At 49.3% G+C, this 8,193-nt stretch overlaps 1 non-coding gene across 1 annotated transcript; it reads right to left on the bottom strand.

The window, feature by feature from the left end:
• Positions 1–4,509: 4,509 nt before the first annotated feature.
• LOC118758060 (U1 spliceosomal RNA) lies at positions 4,510–4,672 on the bottom strand. Its single transcript, XR_004995515.1, has one exon. It is a non-coding gene; the product is annotated as a U1 spliceosomal RNA (small nuclear RNA).
• Positions 4,673–8,193: the final 3,521 nt, after the last annotated feature.

The raw sequence follows: 8,193 nt of genomic DNA on the forward strand, positions 1-8,193 counted from the left end.
TCATTTTTCTGAATGTTTTCAGACAAAGGGACTTGACCCTTATCCCACGAAGCACTGTATTTTAAAGTTTTGCTGTGGTTGTTTGCCTGTGTGAATCTTTGCGTCTTCTTGCCTATTATTAAAACTCCTTCTTGGTTGGTTTGTTTTTTTGTTTTGTTTTGTTTTGTTTTTTTGCTTCCTCCTTCCAAGCACTGAGTAGCCTGACCCTGCCTTGTTCCTCTGAGACTTGTGGAACAGGAACGACTAACATCCCCCTTACCCCACCAAGGGGCAGGATGGAGCTGTACCTGGGACTGAGGCTTTGCAAAGAGAGAGCTTAAGTTCCTCGGCACTGGGGTGTGTGTGGGTGTCTTCTCTGTAAGCCTTCAGGGCTGTGACAGCGGTGGCTGAGCAGAGGGGGACAGACTGGATTAAGCAGTTGTCCTCAGCAGAGGTCAAGAGAAAGTGAGGTTCCTTCCTTCCTTCCTTCCCTCCCTCCTTCCTTCCTTCCCTCCCTCCTTCCTTCCTTCCTTCCTTCCTTCCTTCCTTCCTTCCTTCCTTCCTTCCTTCCTTCTTTCCTTCCTTCCTTCCTTTATTCTTTTGCCTTCCACCCCTTTTCCTTTCCATTCTCCTCTTGTTATTTTTGTCCACCTGCCCCCATTTTTCTATCATCCATTCACCCACTCATCCATCCATCTATCCACCCAGCTAGCCAGTCGCCACATTCCGATGCCTTCCGATGTCTACCTGCCCATCTAACCCACCTAACTTCACCCTACCTCTCCACCCCTGCCTACATTTTGTAGGCACTGGGCCCCCTCTGTGAGTCAGACATCACAGTGAGTGCTAGAGACTTAGAAACCTGGTGAGCACGGCGCCTGCCTTTGTGGAATAGACCATCCAAAAGGGGAGAGAGACTGCAGACCATTCAGTAAAGAAAGGACATGTTCTAGGACTCTGATGCACTCTTTGGAGAAAACAGTGAGAGGGGCAGTCATTTGAACTGAGACCCTGAGGGATGCAGAGGAGAGAGGGGGCAGCTGGACAAGTGCTCCAGTTACAAGCGACAATTGGAAGAAGGGGGGAATGACTTCTGCTTGGCTGAACTCGTAAGAGTTGATGGCACTGGCGGATGCTACGTTGGTGCATGCATGTACCTGTTTGCTCTCTCATGAACTCACACATGTATTCATGTGTCTGTTCATGGACTCATCAAGCATCCATGTGAAAATGCATCCAGGCATCCCCATGCACAATCCATGCACCCACCTGCCCATCCGTGTCCCTATTCATCTGCTGATAACTTGATGACCGGTACTTTACATATCAAGGTCAGAGACACACTGCGCTCTCTCACCTGATCTCTCGGCAGCTTACACAATCACTAAGCGCTGGTTTCCTCGTGGAAATGTGTTCTTTTGATTTTCATATTTGCTTTCCTCTCCCTTCCTTGGCAGTTCATTAGGTGTTACCACCTGCATGTTAAACCTAGCGTACCGTGAACTGGGTTACTCTTCTTCCCCTATGATTACCTTCTGCCAGACGTGCCCTTCATCTGTTTGAGTGGTGGGGCTGTCTTGTAGACCCACACTCCTCACAGCCCGACCCACACTCCTCACACACCATAGATCCCTGGATCACGCTCATTCTGTATTCAAGGCCTTGGATCTCAAACCTGCCCACTTGTCACAACCCCAACTCTGTCAGGTTTTGCTTGGGTGACCACAGCAGCAGCTGGCTCTCTGGCCCATCTGACTGTCCACCCACTACTAACCCATCTACCTATCCATCTATCATTTAGCTGTCTGCCTATCCATCCGTGCACTCAACCACCTGTCCATATTTGTTTCCATGCATATAGTCCCCTTCAGAGCCTTCTCTACTTGGGGCAAATGAGTATCTTAAAATCCCAAGTCAAATCATGTGACGCTCCTAATTCACACTGTCCATCTACCAGGCATGGGCTACCCATTCCTACTTGAATGGCCATGTCTCCAATTTTCTCTTCTTCAACTCTATGTGTTCACGCTTTTGTCTTGCTGCCTTGAATGTTTTCTCACCTCAGGACCTTTGCGTATGTTATACCAGCTTTACCAGCTTGCTGGAACCATTTTTCCTTTCCTTTTATTCCTAGCTGAAACCAACTGAACTTCCATATTTTGGCCTAAGTATATTTTTTGTTTGGAAAGTCTTCCTGTCCCTCAGCACAAAATAATGTCCCTCTAAATTTTTTTTGGAAGCGGGGTGCGGGGGGGAAGGATATCTTGTTCTTGATAGCATGTGTCACAGATTTTTAAGTTGCTTTATTTATTTGAAATTTAGAGTTACAGAGAGAGTATATGTGTGTGTAAGAGAGTGAGAGAGAGAGAGAGAGAGAGAGCGAGTGGTGGAGACAGATTTCCCATCTGCTGGTTCTCACCCCAAGTGACCACAGTGGCTGGGTCTGGGTTGAGTGAGGCTGAAGTCAGATGGTAGAAACATCTTCCCAGTCTCCCATGGGGGTGCAGGGGCCCAAGCATGTGAACAAGGCTCTGTGATTTTCCCAGGCTCATTAGCAGGGAGGGAGCAGGGCAGGAAGTAGAGCGGCTGGGACTCTGACCAGCACCCACAGGGGATATCAGCACCACCACTCCTCCACAACAGTGGCCCCTGTCCCAGTTTTCAGATTTTCCATGTATTTGTTATATTGATTTAACATCTTCCACATGAAGCTGCAGAAGGGACCATGTCATCACTGTGTCCCTGTCAACTCTCCCAGAACCTAGCTTTCTGCTAATATTGGCACAAATTAAAATGGAAATGTTCACAGGCAGCTTGTATCTTACAGGGATATTGTATACCCTGTAAAAATAGTAAAAATAGCAGCTGCATAAAAATAACTGAAATGATAATAGTATCTAGCATAGAGTAGTCACTTCACCGGGCATTGAGCCAAGTGCTTTGTCGGCCTCAAGTCATGTCATCCCCCCAACAAGTGCTTTTGCTGTTTCTATACCCATTTAACAAAGAGGCTACGCTCAGGTTGTCACAGACAGTGAGTGGAAGAAACACTAAACCCGGATCTGCTGGGTTCTTTAGATTTATTCATTTTTTTTTTATTACAGCCAAATATACAGAGAGGAGGAGAGACAGAGAGGAAGATCTTCCGTCCAAAGATTCACTCCCCAAGTGAGCCGCAACGGGCCGATGCACGCCGATCCGAAGCCGGGAACCTGGAACCTCTTCCAGGTCTCCCATGCGGGTGCAGGGTCCCAATGCATTGGGCCGTCCTCGACTGCTTTCCCAGGCCACAAGCAGGGAGCTGGATGGGAAGTGGAGCTGCCGGGATTAGAACCGGCGCCCATATGGGATCCCGGGGCATTCAAGGCAAGGACTTTAGCCGCTAGGCCACGCCGCCGGGCCCTCTGCTGGGTTCTTGATCACTGCCCTCCAGGGTTTTGCTGCAACAAAACCAGGGTTGTGTGATGTGCACTCTTCCAGAGTGGACACCTGACAGCAGGGGATGCTGGTTGGGCTTGGGGTAGGGAGGTAGACCAGATGACTCACACCTGAGCCGGGGTAAGCAAGGGTGTATATCTGTTTTTGGCTGATATTGGGTAAGGTAACCTTGGTGTCTGCCCCCATATTTTCCTATTCCTCTTTCTCCTGGGATCTGGAGCCAGAGTCCAGCTTTCCAATTGCAAGATGACGATCTGATTTAGTGAGTTATCTGATTGAGTGATTTCTTGTGCATTTTTTAAAAAGCAAGAGTCATACAGAGAGAAGGAGAAACACAGAGCAAGAGGTCTGCTATGTGTTTTCATTCCCCAGATGGCTGCAAGGTGGGGCCAGGCTGAACACAGGAACCAAAAACTTTATCCAGGTCATCCATGAGGATGGCGGTGACTGAGCACTTGAACCAACCTACGCTGCTGTCCCTGAAACATTTCCAGGTAGTCAGTGCCAATATAGGATTCCGGTGTCTCAGGCAGGGGTTTAACCCACTGTGCTACTACCCAGGCCCCCCTTTTGGATTTTTTTTTTTTTTTTTTTTGGAGTGGTTATTTTTGCTATTTAACACTATTGCCCTGGTCATCTTTGCATTTTTCCCCCTTATCTCTTCTTGTTCTACTTCTTTTAAAGGGGACTTGTTATTTTTGATGTTTGAAAGGAATTCTTTGTGCGTCAGGGAGACACAGGAAGAGACACACAGAGAGGCAGAGAGATCTTCTGCTGGCTGGTTCACTCCCCAGACACCTGCAGTAGGTGGGGTTGGAACAAGTTGCAGTTCCAGGAACCAGAAACTTAATTTAGGCTTCCTTTAGCTGTGACAGGAACACAGTTGCTGGGGCTATCTCCTGCTGCCTCCTGGGCCATGCATTATCAGGAGGCTGAAGTGCTGAGTCTCACACACACACACACACACACACACACACACACACACACACACACACAAGAAATGAAGGACAAGAATAATCACACTGTTTCTTTTTTTAAGTAGCAGTATAACATTATTTAATCTTTTTACTTTTATTTTTACATTTTTTTTTATAAGGAAGAGCGTGAACACAGTCCCCCACTAGCACAAATCAGGCTGGTGAGTTTCCTACATTTGGGGAAATCGCAGGGCTCAGCATATCCAAGTGCAATGTGTGAACCTCGCCCTGGGAGAGTCACCTTTGTGATCATGGCATCTCCCCTGCCAGGTAATTATTTTCAAATAAATTTTAAAGAAATGTACTTATTTATTTGAAAGAGTCCGAGAGAGAAAGAGAGAATCTTCTATCCACTGGCACCTTCTCCAGATGTGTACTGTAGGCAGATCAGAATCAGGCCCTGGTCAGGTTCCAGGAGCTTCTTCTGGCTCTCCCACAGGGGTCCAGCAACTAGGGCCCTCCTCTGCTGTTTTCCCAGGCCATTAGCAGGGAGCCGGACCAGAAGAGCAGCAACAGGGATGTGAACCAGCACCCATATGGAATGCTGGCATTTCAAGAGGCATAAAGCATTATCTGCCATGCCAGAACTGTGATCCCAGTTGTATTTCATTCTTCTTGAAAATAGACTCATTCATTTTTATTGGGAAGGCATATCTACAAAGAGGAGGGAAGACAGGATCTTCCATTGACTGATTCACTCACCAAATGGCTACAACAGCTTGTGCTGAGCCGAAGTCCGGAGCCTCTTCCAGGTCTCCTACATGGGTGCAGGATCTCATGGCTTTGGGCTGCTCTCCACTGCCCTGCCAAGGCACAAGCAAAGAGCTGGGTGGGAAGTAGAGCAGCACGGACATGAACTGGTACCCATGAGGGATGCTGACGCTTGCAGGTGGAGGATTGGCCTGATGAGTCACCATGCTGGCACCTGTGTTTTTAGTCTTATGAACTGGTTTAGCAAAGACATAAAATGAAGTTTGACACCCTAGCTGTAGGCAAGCACCTAGGTTGCCTTGTACCTAGGCAAGTGTTCCACTGCTGCGAGAAGAGCAGCCAATAGCTGGTGGGCATCCTGGGACTGGTTAATGCCAAATTTGTGTTAACTATACCAGTGTGCCAGTATGGTTGCCTATTGTATTTTCTTTTCCAAGATATGTCAGAAACAGACACAGGCATGCTGGCAGATGGGGAACCCACATGCACGTATATATGGTTCTAAATCAGGTGGCAGAGCCACAGAACGGTATGCCACACACCGGAGGATCGGCCATGGGAACCTGTGTGCACACAGGCATGGGTTTGGGGTTGTAGATTGCTCAGAGAAGGAGATGTGAGGCTGTGTGGGAGGGAGGATCATTGAGGGAGAATGGTACAGGTGAGGAATGACTTCTGGGGAAATCCCACCTGCTGAGCACAGTCAGTCGCCATTACAAGATGGCGACAGGCACAGAGTAAACAACTCTGCCCTGACGTAGCTTCCTGCCCTAGTTTGCCTGGCAACAGCAGCGACCTATCCCAATCTGACAAGTAAGCACTCACTGTCCTATCACGACCGGTCACTGAGCCACAGACACGCCTCTCATAGAGATGTATATAAGCCATCCGCTTTGCTCTCCCTGCGCCCCTCACCCCCATCTTGCCCTCAACAGCATCGCTCCAATAAAGTGTGATCAGAGAAGGACTTCGGTGTCTGCGTTTTATTCCCTGCTGGCCAGGGGCGCGCAACACCCACCAATCAGGTTTCTGCACTTGCAGGTAAATGAGGGGGCTGAGACTGGGTGGTTTGGAGGAGGGAAACTGGAGGACCTTTCTGGGACAGACCAATGCAACCAGCCTACATGGAAGACCTAAGTTGAGCTTATTAGTATGAACAACTGCACACTGGTACACTGGGAACTGACCTGACAGAGCTCAACCACAGTATTCACCAGTGAGTGTCAGAACAGGGGATGGCTCATATATGGCTGGGCCATGGCTCTAACCAGCACATGAGAGAACTGGGTCTGGGGGTAGATTCTGTGGGAGTGTGTGGCCTCACTACTGTAGTGCTGCAATACCTGCTATTTTGTTCATGAGCAGGAGGGTGGTGATGAGCTAAGCTAGGCATGATCATGGAACTCACTGGCACTCGTGGGTACTGGGGTTGGAAACAGAGCTGACCGGTTCAGGCTATAGAACTTGTAAGTGCACCCAAGGTTTGGGTGTGGAGTGGGTCAGGCCACACATCTATAAGCACACACAATGACCAAGATGAGGGGGGGAAGACTATGTTGGGCAAAGGTCTAGTACCTGCTGGCATCTATGAAACTGGGTCTGGGAGTGGGCCTGATGGGGGAACTTGGGGAACACTTCTGGTCGGCCATAGCTCTCACTGGTGAGTTTATGAGTCAGGGTTGGGTATTAGTTAGGCTGAGCATATTTGCTTCACTTGTTGCCAAGTGTGTTGGTTAGATCGGGGTGGCAGGCAGGGCAGGGCCAAACTAGCACACTGGCATGTTCAGGAACCAGGTTGGATGGTTTGCATGAAAATCAGGGATGGAGGCAAGCTGTGCGGGGTTAACCTGTAGTACCCATCAGCAGGTGGGACTGGGGGCTGGCCAGGAAAACAGACTTAGCATCTGATGACAAAGGCCAAGACAGGGGGTGGCCTATGCCAGACTCTGTCAGAGCAATCACTGGCATGTTCATGATCTGTGGCAGGGAGTGGGCCTGGTAGGGGAGCTAAGGAGAAGCCCTGGCTGTGCTGTGATTTCCACTGGTGAGCATCAGAGCTAGGATCGGAGTGGAAAACTGAGCTGGACATGGCTGCAGCATCCCTCAGCATGGATATGAAGAGGATCTGGAGTATGCCAAACTGGACCAGGCTCTAGCACCCAATGGTGCTAACATCAAGCTAAAGGGTATGGGCAGGCTGGGCTAGGTCTTGACACATGATGAACCCATGAAAGCCAGATGTGGGGTGAGCCAGGTGAGGCTGGGCTGTGAAAGCCAAAGGTTACAGCTGGAATGGGTATGGACCAGTCAGGAAGTCTGCTTGCCTACAGTTAATGCCAAAACACAGGTGAACGAAGCCAGGCTGTGTCAAAATTCTGGGCGTGGGCAGTAGCTCAATGGCTAAAGTCGTTGCCTTGCATGCGCTGGGATCCCATATGGGTGCTGTTCTAATCCCGGTGGCCCTTCTTTCCTTCCAGCTCCTTACTTGTGGCCTGGGAAAGCACTTGAGGATGGCTCAAAGCTCCAAACCCTACACCCATGTGGCAGTCCTGGAAGAGGCTCCAGGCTCCCAGTTTCAGATTGGTGCATCACCAGCCTTTGAGGCCGCTTCAGGAGTGAATCGATAGATGAAAGATCTTATTCTCTGTTTCTCCTCCTCTGTGTATTTGAATTTGCAATTAAAAATAATCTTTCAAAAAAAATCCCCTGGTGTGTGCAAGGTCAGGGCCTGGGAGGTCATCTGAAAGAAGAGCTTGGAGAACTCCTCTGTCAGGATGCAGCCCCTGCTGATGAGCACAAAAAGTGAAGCTGGGAACATCCCTAACCAGGCTAGCTTAGAGTGACTTACATGTGAATCACATCTGGGGGCAGGCCAGGTTAGGAGAGTTCCTAACACCTTCTGGCAGATGTGAAAACCGGATGTCACGTAGGACAGCCTGGGTTGGGCCGCAACAACAGCCAGTTCACATTATGATTGGGACTGGTGGCTGGCTGTGCTGGACTGGGCTACAGCACCCACCAGCATGATCTGGAACTGGGGCCAGGCCAGGCAGAACCAGGTTGCAGTACCTATTGGCAAATGCTGAGT

Source organism: Ochotona princeps, chromosome 23, assembly GCF_030435755.1.
Source record: "Ochotona princeps isolate mOchPri1 chromosome 23, mOchPri1.hap1, whole genome shotgun sequence".
NCBI classification, from domain to species: Eukaryota; Metazoa; Chordata; class Mammalia; order Lagomorpha; family Ochotonidae; genus Ochotona; species Ochotona princeps.